This window comes from Aquarana catesbeiana, linkage group LG11, assembly GCF_042186555.1.
Source record: "Aquarana catesbeiana isolate 2022-GZ linkage group LG11, ASM4218655v1, whole genome shotgun sequence".
In the NCBI taxonomy this organism is placed as follows: domain Eukaryota; kingdom Metazoa; phylum Chordata; class Amphibia; order Anura; family Ranidae; genus Aquarana; species Aquarana catesbeiana.
In genome coordinates, this window is record NC_133334.1 from 99,664,839 (window position 1) to 99,680,289 (window position 15,451).

Consider the following 15,451-nt stretch of genomic DNA (forward strand, 5'->3'; position numbering starts at 1 on the left):
CCTGATTCAAGACACAGCTCTTCTATGCATACAGCATTTCTTCCAGGACACAAGAAGTTAATCGGCCATCTTTAATAGGCCATGACAAAGGGAAAGCATATATTCTAATGATTTTAAGAACTTTTTTCAGATCTTTAAAACAAATGAACTATATTTGAACATTTTTTGCATATATGAAACAACACTAATTCTGAATATGAATGTACTATTTTTGTAAGTATTTTCCAAGTTTTATGTGTGTACAATAAAACACACAGTTTGATTTAAGCTGACTCAAGCAGAAATAATTCCAAAATTCGTCTCACGAGAAATCATCATTATTGAAGGCTTTTTATACAATATTAAGCCATTTATTTCAAAGGGCATGTATCCCACAGACCACCAAAGTAAGGGCATCTATCCCACTGACCACCAATGTAAGGGCATCTATCCCACAGACCACAAATCCCACTGACCAGCTGTGTAATGAGCATTGTTCCCACTCACCACCAATAAATTGTTTATGTTTTATTTGATTACAGAAGCACTCATACGTACTAGGTGGCGAAGCCTGAAGGATACACTTCAAAGACACCAGAGACTGGAGCGTGAAGCACAAAGTGGGTCTGGTGCCGCCCCAAAGCGTCCCTATTCTTTTGCTAGATACCTGGACTTTCTCAAGCCAGTGCTAGAATTAAGGAAGTAAGTTTACATACAAGAATACCTCTCTCTACCATCCCTCTCTAATATACCTGCCCTCCCCCTAACCTTCGCTTCTACCGCTACCATCTTTAGTTAGAATTTCAAGTATCAACTTTTGTATTTCAGCACAGAAGCAAGTTGGGAAGAGGAGGAGGAAGAGGGAGAGGAGCATGCTGCTATTGTTGACGTAGATGAGGGAGTTTCATTCGCTTGCCAAAACATAGAGGAATCATCATCTATTGAGGTAGAGGGTGACGCAATCGATGTACATGAATCATCGACTCAGGAGCAAGATAATGAGTCTACTGACATTTCTACACCTTCCAACAGATGGAAAAAGGTAACATCTACCTCACGCAGGAAGCGAAGCAGCAGGGCAGCAGAACAGGTGGAAGAACAAGATCAGACAAATCAATTACTTAATATTGTGTCAGGGATCACTGAACAAATGGATGTTCAGAGATGCCCTCATACAATGTTTGCCCTAAGTTTGGTGCCTCTTCTCAAAGAGGTCTTGCCAGAAAAGTACTTCAACATGAGGATTGCAGTGCAACATTGCATACATTCCGTCACTATTCCAAGCCATGTTTCAGAGCCAACGTAAAAGAGTACTAGTACTCAAATTATTACACCCTTTTCTGCTGCTCAAAATCCTGCACCAAACCCTTATCCTTCCAGTTTTTCTGACCACCCAAGCATATATGAGACCCCCAGATCAAAAATCCCATATCTGATTCCTCCACCAATTGCTTCCTTAATCATCCCTCCAACTAGTACCCCTGGTATAACAAGGGCAATGGAATTGAGACCACGCGAATCAATTCCTCACCATTTACCACAACAAAGCAGAGTGCCACAGCTCTACAATCAAATGCCATCCATGCCAAACCGCTATACACCTGTGTCAAGACCTATGGAACAGCCCAAACAAATCAATCCTAGTCCTTATCCCTATAGAAATCAATCACTTGAAGATAATTCAATCGAGCCTCCCACAAATGCACAATATAGGCCCCCGAGTGAACCACTGGATAGAGTGATATCCCCGCCTGTGCCTTTGAGGCAAGCAACGCCTGAGCAACAGAGTGTTACAAAATATTTGAATTTATAGATTCAAATATGTTGTAACACTCTGCCTGCAGCCTACCTGTTGAATGGCACTGCCACTTTCATGTTGTTAATCCATATTGGATTTGTTTAGGTTATGTTTTCTATTTTTTAGAGGATTTGCATCCCACCTGACCACCGATGTCAGGACTTGTACCTATGACCAAAATGTAAAGGCATGCATCCTACTGACCAGCAATCCTAACGACCACCAATGTAAGGGCATTTATTGGTGGTCATAAAAGCCCTGACATTGGTGATCTGTGGGATTGCCTGTCCACCAACGCCAGGGCTTGTATCCCACCTCTGACCAAAATGTCAAGGTCTGTGATGCGGTTATGCTATATGGGCCCACCACGAGTGAACCACCAGATAGATTGATATCCCTGTTTGTACCTTTGAAGCTAGTAACACCTGAGAAACAGAACTATTATTTTAAATTGATAGATGCCTACCTGTTAAACGGCACAGCCTCTTTCATGTTGTTAACCATATTGCATTTGTTTACGTTATGTTATGTTTTTGGTCCTACCAACTTTTCAGGTCAGCGTGGATTATGCAGTGGGATACATGTACAAATGTAGGATGAAGAGAGAGAGTGAGGTGGAGGTTTAGGTGAGAGGGTCATAGGAAGTGAGAGGGTCAGAAGAAGTGAGAGGGTCAGAGGAAGTGAGAGGCTCAGAGGAAGTGAGAGGGTCAGAGGAAGTGAGAGGGTCAGAGGAAGTGAGAGGCTCAGAGGAAGTGAGAGGCTCAGAGGAAGTGAGAGGGTCATACTTGAAAGAAGAGATCAAGTGAGGGGGAGAAAGAATGAAGGGTGAGAGAAAGGGAAGTAGGAGACAGAGTATTATCTCTTGGTTATGTGGTTCTTTACAATGTTTGAAGTTTGAAGTATGATTATTTCCAAAAAATGTTTCAAAAAGTATGTAATTACATGAAGATTACAAATTAAACAAATAAAAAAAAATTTTGGGAAGAGAACAATGGTGTGATATCTGTCTGCATTGCTTCTATTGCTTACTATGGCGCAAATCATCCATCTCATGTACCATGACCGTTACAGATTACCTCCTGGAACCTATAAACCCAATTGTAAGTATATTGCTTATCACTGTGTATTTGTCTATTGAAGCACTGATTGGAGACGTCAGGGTTAGGCTACATTGTACGGTTAGGGTTACGGAAAGGGTTAAGGTTATCTGTAGTGAGGAGATGGTATGTGAAGATCGATATGTACACAACACACTCTGTAAAATAATGACACATGAACAGTATCCTCCAATTCAATTTTTTATTTTTAACTGGGAAAATTGACACCATGCTTACTGTTTCAGGTTTTTGATCTACGTAATGGCGTAGTGTACGCAACACCTACATCATATACGTGAGGCCAAGAGTGGCTCAGCTGCCATGAAAAATAAAAAAAAAACATACGCATTTGATGGCTATCTGCCTTTTTATGAAATATGTTACCTTAAGGTGACAAGTAATCGCTCAGCTGACTCCACACTATTTCTATTTATTCATCCCACTGACCACCAATGTAAGGGCATGCATCCCACTGACCACCAACCCCACTGTCCACCAATCCCACTGACCACCAACCCCACTGTCCACCAACCCCACTGTCCACCAATGCCACTGACCACCAATGTTGTGGAATGATATTGCATGCTCTGTATGTTAAGTGCCAAAAATAGATGGACACACTGTCGAACAATAAAACTTTATTACATTTATAGAAAAAAGTACAGATAGTAGACGATGCAGCATTGACAGAGAAAAAGTTATTGGTCTTTATTAAATGGCATCAAGCTGCCATGATACCTGACCGGCAGGACTCATAAAGAAGTCAGTAAATTTCTCACGTGTGCTGGCCCCCCTGTAATTGCCCCTTGTATGTGTCCAATCTGGGCCTTCCATCTCATCCATTAAAGAGTCCTCGAAAAGGTATCCATCTCTTTCGCGGACAAAATTGTGGAGTGCACAGGCAGGTTTTACGGCAATTATGGCGTTTTCCATGTTTAAACTTATTGGCGTGTGAAGAAAACGCCATTTGTTTGCCAGGATTCCGAAAGTACACTCCACAACCCTGCGTGCTCTTGTTAGCCGATAATTAAAGACTCTTTTCTCCACAGACAGTGACCGGTTAGCATATGGCCTGAGCATTTTTTCTGAAAGAGCGAAAGCCTCATCACCGACAAATATTAAAGGGAGAGAGGGTTCTGATGTTCCAGGGAGTGGTCGTTCATTTGGGAGGTCTAGTCCGTTCTCCCGAATCATTCTTCCAAATTGTGGGAAAAAATGCTGGAGTCAGAACTGCTCCCATAAGAACCAATGTCGATGCAGGTGAACGAGTAGTTTGCATCAGCCACTGCCAGAAGAACGAAAGAAAAATATTTTTTATAATTAAAAAATTTTGACCCACTACCGACTGGCCTCACAATTCTGATGTGCTTGCCATCTATGGCACCAACACAGTTAGGGAAGTTGCAGCGCTCCCAAAACAACTCAGCTTTGGTGTTCCATTCCTCTTTGTTTGGTTTTCTCATGACCACATCTCTTAGGACCTTTCCAGATGGCGATACAGGTGTCACGCACAATTGTGCTCACCGTAGATTTTCCTAATTTGAACTCGCAGTGTAAGCTGGCAAATGAATTTCCAGTTGTTAGGTACCTGACAAAAAATATAAAATAAATTAGTTATGTTTTTTTTTTATTACAGAAGGACTCATACGCACTAGGTGGAGGAGCCTCAAGGACACACTTCAGAGAGTCAGAGGAAGTAAGAGAGTCAGAGGAAGTAAGAGAGTCAGAGGAAGTAAGAGAGTCAGGGGAAGTAAGAGAGTCAGAGGAAGTAAGAGAGTCAGAGGAAGTAAGAAAGTTACAGTAAGTAAGAGAGTCAGAGGGAGTTAGAGAGTCAGGGGAAGTTATAGAGTCAGAGGAGGTCAGAGAGTCAGAGGGAGTTAGAGAGTCAGGGGAAGTTATAGAGTCAGAGGGAGTTAGAGAGTCAGGGGAAGTAAGGGAGTCAGATTGAGTTAGAGAGTCAGGGGAAGTTAGAAAGCTAGAGAGTCAGAGGAGGTCAGAGAGTCAGAGGGAGCGGGATTGTTTCCAAAATATTTCATGCCAAGTATGTAATCCAAAAAATTTACATAATAAGTTTTTTAAAATAAAAAAATAAATACTTTTTTTGGAAAACAATTGTCAGGAAAAGCCCTCTTGCAGTTATCCCAGCAGATTGAGGGTTAAACGAATGCCTGTGCATAGAAGCACCATCCGGCGCTTGCGCGCGCGCAATAGCGCCAATAGAGCTAATGGCGCTAACGTACGTACGCGCATGCACAATAGCGCTAACAGGCGTGCGTGCATGCGCAATAGCGCCAATAGGAACAACATTTGGCGCCAAAGATAGGCTATTTAAAGAAGACTGTTCCAATGCTGCCTTGCTGTCCGGTCTACAGCGTTTCCTAAGACCCCTGCTACCTTGTTACCAGTTTTCCTGTATCCAGTACTTACTCGGCTTGTTCCTGACTTACCTGCTTGCTGCCCACCCCGATCTTGGCTTGGACTCTGACTATTCTCTTGGTTTGCCCTTCTGTACCTGATCTGCCAGCCAGTACCTTGACCTGGCTTGTCTGCACCTCCCTGATGTCTGCAACCTGCTGCAGGACTACGGTGCACCTCCCTGCTATCTGCATCCTGCTACAGTACTACAGTGCACCTCCCTGCTGTCTGCAACCTGCTACAGGACTACAGTGCACCTCCCTGCTATCTGCATCCTACTACAGTACTACAGTGCACCTCCCTGCTGTCTGCAACCTGCTACAGGACTACGGTGCACCTCCCTGCTGACTACAGGATCCTGCCTTCTACTTCAGTGTTCCAGTCAGGCACTTGTGCCCCTCTGTACTTTCGAGTCCCTGTTCACACCTTCAGGGGTTCTTAAGTCGGAGGCATATGAGAGGCCGTTCTCTGCATTCCGGGCTCCACCTACCAGGTACGTGAAAACAATTTTGTTGTCATATCTGTCTGCATTCTTAGCATTCCTTACTATAGCTTACTATGGTGCATAGCATAAAATTTCACACACAAAGTATATCTATAAATTTTACCTTAATGTAACAAGCAACCTTTCCGCTGGCTCTACACTATTCCGAAAGGTGGTGTTCTGATACTCCAAACGTGTACCAAGCAGCCGAAGCAATTCATCGAAACTAAGGAATAAAACCACAAATTCAATGTAAGTGACAGGCTAAAGCCCATACACAAAATCAAATAAAATGGTAATAGGAAAGAGTTCTAGTAAAAGGAGAAAAGCAATCAAAAGTTGGATTGGTGGTCAGTGGGATTGGATTGGTGGTCAGTGGCGTTGGTGGTCAGTGGCGTTGGTGGTCAGTGGCATTGGTGGACAGTGGGGTTGGTTGACAGTGGGATTGGTGGTCAGTGGCATTGGTGGTCAGTGGCATTGGTGGTCAGTGGCATTGGTGGACAGTGGCGTTGGTAGACAGTGGCGTTGGTGGACAGTGGGGTTGGTGGTCAGTGGGATTGGTGGTCAGTGGCATTGGTGGACAGTGGCATTGGTGGACAGTGGCGTTGGTGGACAGTGGGATTGGTGGTCAGTAGGATGCATGTCAGTGATAGATAAGAAGGAGGGAGGAGGAGAAAGAATAAGGGTACAGATACTAACCTATTTACTGACATCCGGGAATAGTTGAAGAACTTCTCCTCATGCTGCCTCAGATCATTGTAGAGGATCCTGAACTGGCCTCTCTCTTCCCTATTTTGAATAATTGGATGGACCCAATATCTTCTTGTACTCAGCAGTCTCTTCCTCATCCTCCTCCTCCTCTTCCTTCTGGCTTTGTCCATCAGGACTGCAGCAGTAGCAGTAACAACTGCTGCTATGATCAACGGCATTTGATGAAACATAATGATCAAAAATCAAAATCCTCACTGACTACTCACAGACAAACCACACTCCTCAACGACAATACTCTCCCACAAAGGAAAACAAGGAAGAGCACAGGAAGTTACCACCCATTTTTTTCTTGCCTTTTCGATTGGCCTGAGCACAAATCGCATCTGTGCTTAATTTACATGAAAAGCGCATACAATTCGCATACAATTCGCATTGAATTTGCAATACAATCGCGCTGGTAATATTCAAACACGCAATGAAAAAATTCCCATCTAAATCGCATCGCACAAGTGTGAACCGGCACTTAGACATACCAGGCATATTTGGCATTTTGGCATTCTTACGTCCCGAATCCCACTCCAAGTGAACCCTTCCAGCCTTGCAGCTGCATCCTTTCCTCTGTCCTTTTTCACTGCCTGGAGCGGGGGCTGAGCAACACTCTCCTGTGTACTTTTATCTCCTGTTGTTCCATTCGTTCCAGCCTCCTTGAGCCGCTTCCCCATTGCTTTCGTGACCGGATGAGACTGCAGGATGCAAGGTGTACACCGGGAGATGTAGTCAGTAGGTTAGCAGGAGCAGAAGCAAGACGCTCTATCAGACACTGTCACTCTGTCCACACACAGCCAGCAAGAATTGCAGGAGGTTTAACAGGAGATTATCAGTAAAGGGCAGAGAGACAGAGGAATCTCCAGTGATCAGCCCATAGAAATGATAGGAGTGGTGAAGTGGCAGAAACCTAAGTATGTTCCCCCCTATGCCTCACTAATAGCCAGCTGATCATTGGCGGGAGCACAGTGCTACGCTACAGCATCCTCCTCTCACATGCTCAGCCTAGCTCAGCCTAGCCACTCCCATTGTTCCATCCTACTATGATTTGTTGTTGTGTAGTCCAAACCAGGTTGCATGCAAAGAGGATGGTTTATATCTGTTACATCGGTTAGCAGATAATGGTCACAAGGTTTCTAAGAAAAAGCTACAATGGTGTCAGGAGACTGTTAAATACCTTGGTTTTGTACTCTCCAAAGGAGAAAGGAAAATTAGTCACAAGAGAGCTGTGGCTCTCATGGGTCTGCCCCGCCCACTCACTAAGAAGGACATGCTATGCTTTCTTGGTATGATTGGTTACTGCCGCCAATGGATATCTGATTGTTCCTACTACGATAATCTCCTGAGGCAAGCCACAGGTACTGACATGCCAGATTGTGTGAAATGGAATGATGAAATGTACAATGTTTTTGTGTATCTTAAAAATGGAATGGTCACAGGTCCTGGACTTGGATTACCTGCCAGAGACAATGTAAAACAATAGCAGGGTTCTAGCGCAGAAGCATGGGTGCAAACTCCGCCCTATTGCATTTTTTTCAAGGGTTGTGCCTATGCCTGTGCAAGGCATGCTGGCGTGTTTCTCGGAGCTTTGGCATCCTGTGCAATGGTGCTGGAAATGGCTACATCATTCACTCTAGGACATACCACACTACACACCACTCACAATGCATCCATTCTACTAAAGAATATCCATACCCAGCACATGTCAGCCTAAAGTCTTAGCTGTTATGAAGTAATTTTACTTTCTAACCCAAAACTTGAGACAAAATATGCCTCTCCCACTTCTGTCCCAGCTCCAACCCTGAATGCCTTGCTAGGCTTGAAAGGTGAGGAAGATGAGGTGGTTCCTCAACGTTAATGCATGGACCTCATCCACAGTAACAAAATGTCTCACACTCCACTTGAGTGCTTTCGTCATATACTGCTTCCTCCCAGTCTGAATATAGATATCAGATATTCCAACCCCTCACAAGCACAAAACAAGACGATACTTGTTTAGTTGCTGAACATGGACTGTTTTATTAGAACCAAAATACAAGTCTTATATACAGTAGAAGAGAAGGTCCCCCTCCTGCTCGTATTACTCTAACAATACACCTGTAACCAGAAACAGAATTAACATGAGCTAATTAACTAATCCCTTAAAGCAGCCAATGTGACTCTGTGCCCTCCTGAGCATTGTTATGATTAATCAGGATTTCACTACAGGTCAGACTTGTTGTCACCGAGCTTCACACATTAATATAAACACAGGACACCTTCTCACAATAGCAGGAGCTAATTACAATTAACAATACAAACAGTGATCCCCCCTCAGCCTAGTAGGCAACAAACTATAGTAGGAGTAGACTGTCCCGCTCCTACCCAGTCCTAGAGGCCAATGTGATTAGCTCTCTCAATTAACATGTTGAGTTCAGAATCAAACAAACCAAGAATAGTCTTTACATATGTCCTGGGAGATATTGTGGATAAATATTACTGTCACATTTTAAGTAATCCAAGATATATTTTCTCAGTCACTATTTCTAATATGGCATATACAGGGTTCCCAGAGTCTGTGTGTCTTGGGGGACATGGACCTGAATCTAAAGTAACACCACCTCAAGAGTCCCCAGGTATACAGCTCACAAAGAGCAATGTTCCCCCAAATGCCAGGGCCTGTAATTGGTAGGCAAGAGGCTAGCATTCAGTCCCCTCCAAAAGCCTCTTGGTGAGTCTATCGCATCCACCAAGACACATCCCCCAGACCAGACATTTCTTCAACTGCTCTCCCTGGAGCACATAATGTCTTTGTGGATGGGTCTTGTTCAAGACGAAATGATAACACATACCATGCAGGGTATGCTGTTGTCCAATTGCCTGATAAAATATTGGAAGCAAACCCTGTCCCATTCCAATCAGCACAAGCTGCAGAACTTATAGCCCTTACTAGAGCTTGCCAGCTCTTTGAAGGACAGGATGTAAACATTTACACTGACTCCAAGTACTCATTCGGTGTTGCGCACGATTTTGGAGTTATATAGAAAAGAAGGGGCTGCACAGCAGCAGATGGTAAATCCATCTCTCATTCCACACTTACAACTACCATACAACTACCAAAATCCATTGCTACAGTACCTGACCGCGAGATTGTGTTTCCAGCGCGATACCATCACGCTGGTTCTCGGCGACAGGGTAATGTGCATGTCGCGCTGGCTCGCTCATCGGGAAAGGAAAACTTTTTTTCCTTTTGCGATGAGTGACAGGCAGTGCTGACAGCTGTCTGGTATGAATCCTGAGGGGGGAACGCCATGCCAAATTTTAAATTAAAAACCGGCGTGGGTTCCCCCCGGGGGCATACCAGGCCCTTAGGTCTGGTATGGATTGTAAGGGGAACCCCCTATGCCGAAAAATCGGCGTGGGGGTCCCCCCCAAAATCCATACCAGACCCTTATCCGAGCACGCAGCCCTCCTGAGTTGTACCAGGCCGCATGCCCTCAACATGGGGGGGTGAGTGCCTTGGGGGAGACAGCGGCAGCAGACCCTCCCTGGCAAAAGAGCTGGAAGAAGACAGCAGAGGGGCCCGGGAGAAGACAACCCCTCCCTGGCAAAAGAGCTGGAAGAAGACAGCGGAGGGGCCCGGGAGAAGACAGCAGCGACAAGACAGTGGCAGCAGACCGGGCCCCTTGCTGGCAAAAGAGCTGGAAGAAGACAGCGAGGGGCCCGGGAGAAGAAGCGACAAGACATCGGCAGCAGACCGGGCCCCTCCCTGGCAAAAGGGCTGGAAGAAGACAGCGGAGTGGCCCGGGAGAAGAGGCCGAACACCGGGAGAAGTCAGAAGGAGACCCCCCGAAGTCGGAAGAAGACCCCGGAGCTGCCTAATAAATTATTCTTAAAATCTGTGTACTGTGTTTTTTTTATTGACACTTTTTTCCCTAGGTGAATGGCTAGGGGTAGCATGTACCCCATACTCATTCACATAGGGTGGGGGCCGGGATCTGGGGGCCCCCTTATTAAAGGGGGGCTCCCGGATTCCGATAAGCCCCCCGCCCGCAGACCCCAACAACCAACGGCCAGGTTTGTCGGGAAGAGGCCCTTGTCCTCATCAACATGGGGACAAGGTGCTTTGGGGTGGGGTGGCTGCAGGGCGCCCCCCTCCCCAAGGCACTCACCCCCCCATGTTGAGGGCATGCGGCCTGGTACGACTCAGGAGGAGGGGCGCTCGCTCGTCCCCACCCCCTTTCCTGGCTGGCCGGGCTGCGTGATCGGATAAGGGTCTGGTATGGATTTTGGGGGGGACCCCCACGCCGATTTTTCGGTGTAGGGGGTTCCGCTTACAATCCATACCAGACTTAAGGGCCTGGTATGCCCCCGGGGGGAACCCATGCCGGTTTTTAATTTAAAATTTGGCACGGCGTTCCCCCCTCAGGATTCATACCAGACAGCTGTCAGCACTACCTCTCACTCATCGCGAAAGGAAAAAAAGTTTTCCTTTCCCGATGAGTGAGCCATCTGGGTGCTGGCTCCCGCGACGGGGCTCGCAGGTGTCAAATCTCGCTGAGAAATGCGGCGAGATTGACACAATATCGCGGTCACCTACTGTATATTGCACTGTAAGCCACATACATGTCAGCAAGATGACATAGCCAAGGGAAATGCTTTAGCTGACAAAGAAGCAAGAGAGGCAGCATCCACACAGCCAGCAGACATCCAAATGCCATTGCTCTCACCTGAAATCCCACTCCTAGATCAAACATTGCATGATCTCCAAACATATGCTACAGACAAAGACATGCAACAATGGAATGCAGTAGGTGTGCAGAAAAGCTCAGAATCTGAGCTTGTCTGCTATGAGGGGAGACCATGTATTCCTGTAGCAAGTGCTCCTTTATTCGTTGTACAATACCATGGTGTAGGACACAGAGGCTGGCAGGTCACATGTGAATTATTAGACAAAGATTTTTGCATCCCTGGTCTTCCCTCCTTAATGAAGGCATATGTTTCCAGATGTATCACATGCATCCGGAATAATCCCAGGAACCCTCACAAGGCAAAACATGAACACCTAATCTATCCATCCACACCTGATTTAACAGAATGGTGCCTTTCGACTCGGATAGAGTCCAGTGGGCTCCCTGCCAGAGAGACACGAAACTCAGGTTGAGCAGACAAGTAGCTGCGATAAGAAACTGTATTCTTACTTATTCTGCTCTCTGTGGCGAGTAATTAGTTGGTGTCTGCAGTCCATTGGCTGGAGGAGTCTTATGCTGTTGATGAGATGGTGAAATTAAGGTAAAATTATGTGTTTAATTACTAGTGCCACTAGAATCCCTGACCCAGGTGCTAAAAGTAAAGCTTACCTCAGTCTTTATTACATTAGAAACTCTGTAGTAAAGTAAGTAATTTTTTTATGACTTAAGAGGGGATTGTAATAGAGCATATGATCAACTGTCACTCCATTTTGTAATCTACCCTCCATTTCAAAAGCTTGTTTTTAAAGAATGTGCGTGCCATATCTTACACTTCTTTCTCGTTAGAGTTTTAGACCTTTTTGCTTGAGCCAACTTTTAATTAGACCTCTCACTGTGTTTAGACCGATTCTCAGTAGTCAATGCAGATAAGCTATCTTTAAAAATTCCTTTCAGCTACATAAAACTAATGATGAAATAAAATCTCTCTGTAGAAACCTGGTTAACCCTTACAAACTTAGGAGCGAGTTTACCCCTCCCCTCTTTTGTTGTAACTCACATATAAAAGATATCATTCTTAATAAAGGGTTCAGATTCACTTTGCACATGAAAGCTGCCTGTTGTGTGTGTGTCATTTGGGTCTCCAGAATTCTGATGGGGTCACTGTGGATTACCAAGGGTGGTCGGCTGTCCAGTAATCTATCCTTTCATTGAGAATTTTCATTTATGACTGCTAGCTTCTATTATTGTAAAAAGCATCTGCTCTTGACTGGGTATTTAACTATTTCCCATCCCGCATATAGTAATATGATGGCCGCAAGATGGCTCTCTCATCCTGGACGGCCGTCATATGATGTCCTAAACTTCCCGGCTGTCAAGGGGGTGTGCGCGCACGCCCACCCACCACGTCACTCGGAAGCCGATGCGTGTGCCTGGCGGCCACGATGTCCACCGGGCACCCACGATTGCTTGTCACAGATCAGGGACATGGATCTGTGTGTGTAAACACACAGATCCACGTCCTGTCAGGGGAGAGGAGACAGATTGTGTGTCCCTTGTATATAGGGACACCGATCGGTCACCTCCCATGTCCTGTCAGGGGAGAGGAGACAGATTGTATGTCCCCTGTATATAGGGGACACCGATCGGTCACCTCCCCCAGTTAAATGTCAGTCTACACACAGTAATGCCCCGTACACACGGTCGGACATTGATCGGACATTCCGACAACAAAATCCTAGGATTTTTTCCGACGGATGTTGGCTCAAACTTGTTTTGCGTACACACGGTCGCACAAAGTTGTCAGAATTTCCAATCGCCAAGAACGCGGTCACGTACACCACGTACGACGAGACTATAAAAGGCCATTTTAGAACCAAGCACGGCACCCTTTGGGCTCCTTTTGCTAATCTCGTGTTAGTAATGCCCCGTACACACGGTCGGACTTTGTTCAGACATTCCGAAAACAAAATCCTAGGACTTTTTCCGACGGATGTTGGCTCAAACTTGTCTTGCATACACACGGTCAAACAAAGTTGTCGGAAAATCCAATCGTTCTAAACGCGGTGACGTAAAACACGTACGTCGGGACTATAAACGGGGCAGTGGCCAATAGCTTTCATCTCTTTATTTAACATAGTCTGTTCGCCCGTTTGCCGAATTCCGAACGTTATGGGCCGTTCGCGCCAAATTCGTGTGGCGCGTCACGGCCCATAATTCACTGCGGTATCCCAGTGCATTGCTGGCTGATGATTGGCCAAGCATGCACTATGACCCGCATGCTTGGCCAATCACAGCGCCATCGGTAGAGAGAGCTGTAATTGGCCAAAGCCAGGGTGGCTTTGGCCAATTATGGCTCAGGGGGTTTAGAACACGCCCCATACTATATAAGGCCGCCTACACGGCGGCCCTGTTTAGTGTGTGTTCCGGCGTTGAAAGAGAGATAGATAGACAGAGAGACAGTGTCATTTCATTTGAGTTAGATAGATTAGGCAGGACAATCAGTGAGTTAGCTGCACTTACAGTGTATTGTGTATATATATGCATTCTAGGTGTTGCATATATATATATATATATATATATATATATAAACGTCAGGTGGGTTACCTTCTTCTCTTAAATCCTTGTTCAATCAAGACACCGTCAGGGTGGACTCCCAAACTTCCACCATAAATGATAGCAAAAACACGAGGAACGATGCTTGATGCAAAAAGTGTCCTTTTACTGAAAATTATTCCATTACATGATTAAATTACAAGCAAGCCACTGTACAGTTCCGAGCGCAATTGCTCTTCATCAGGCTTATCTGGCTGTGTGTGAAAAGCCAAACAACACCATGTTCTCTTATCACCACCCAGTCCAGTCCACACCTGTGTTCACTTTAAACTAATTAACCTAAACAAACCACCTATATACATTCAAGTATATTAGCCCTTGCTGCAAAAATCTAATGCTAATAAGCTGTCCCACATTTCCCAATCAAGGAATATTTACAACAAATTCATCCTTTTCCGTCTCATATAACATCAGCACATCATTATTAACTGACTAGATTCTCTCACTTCAATAAATCAAATCTTCCCAATTATCTATCAAAATTATATATATGTTACATATGTTAGTATTCTTGATCATGTCTCAATTTTCTTCATGGACTCCAGTTGATATTCTGCTATCTAGTATTCCCAACGGGGGCTCATTATGATTGATCTAAAGAAGATACAATACATTCAAGATATAATCATAACTTCTCTTCAATCTTATACCAAAAATTTCTACACAAATAAATATAAATCATAGTCTTTGTTCATACCATCAGGATACAAAGACTGTAATTTATTAATCCACCAAACTTCACGTCTTTTCAATTTCAAAATCCTATCTCCCCCTCTTTTGTCATAAAGAATCTCCTCCAGCACCATAAATCGTAAATCAGTATCTTTGTGTCCCATTTCTAAAAAATGACGCAATACGGGAAGACCTGATTGGGGATGTCTAATTGTGCTACGATGTTGTGCAATACGATCTTTAATTTTTTGGGTCGTTTCCCCCACATATAGGAGATTACAGGGGCATGTGAGGATGTAAATCACATATGATGACTGACAGGTATAGAAACCATTAATTGTTATTTTATTGTTAGTTCTAGGATGACAAAAATTGTTGCCCTTGATCATTAAATTGCATTGAATGCAGTTAAGGCAGGGGTAACAACCTTTCCTTTTACTGCCAAGGAAAGTCATTCTTTTCTCCTCCTGCCTGTCAGATTTAAATTCAGATCGTACCAAAAAATCGCGCAAGGTTTTATTGCGCCGATATGCTTTCATAGGAGTTACTTGAAACTCCTCTATCTGAGGATATGATCGTTTCAATATCATCCAATGTTTTCTCAATACATTAAAGATCCTATCACTGTAACTATTAAATTGAAAAACAAACGGAATCCTAGGTTTGTCAGATGCATATTTCTTCTTATCAAAGATCTTAGTAGGATTCAAAATTTTATTCAATTCTTGTCTAATTAGACCTTCTGGATATCCCCGCTCCTTAAATTTACAGCACATTTCATCTAGCCTCTGATTTCTTATTGCAATGTCACTCACAATCCGCATCACCCTGAGAAGTTGGCTTCTAATGATAGAATTAAAGACGTGGGGGGGGTGGTAACTGTCATATCTTAATAACTGATTCCTATCTGTTGGTTTGGTATATATGTCGGTTTCAATCCGTCCCTGATTTGTGTATGCCCGTACAT

General features: G+C 44.5%; 1 long non-coding RNA gene across 1 annotated transcript in view; it reads left to right on the forward strand.

Annotated features, from left to right (window-relative positions):
• LOC141112211 (uncharacterized) overlaps positions 1–3,250 on the forward strand; it is a 51,803-nt gene extending 48,553 nt beyond the window's left edge. The window contains exons 2-3 of the long non-coding RNA XR_012236550.1: positions 522–681; positions 808–3,250. This is a non-coding gene — a long non-coding RNA (uncharacterized lncRNA). The remainder of the gene's footprint in view (positions 1–521; positions 682–807) is intronic.
• Positions 3,251–15,451: the final 12,201 nt, after the last annotated feature.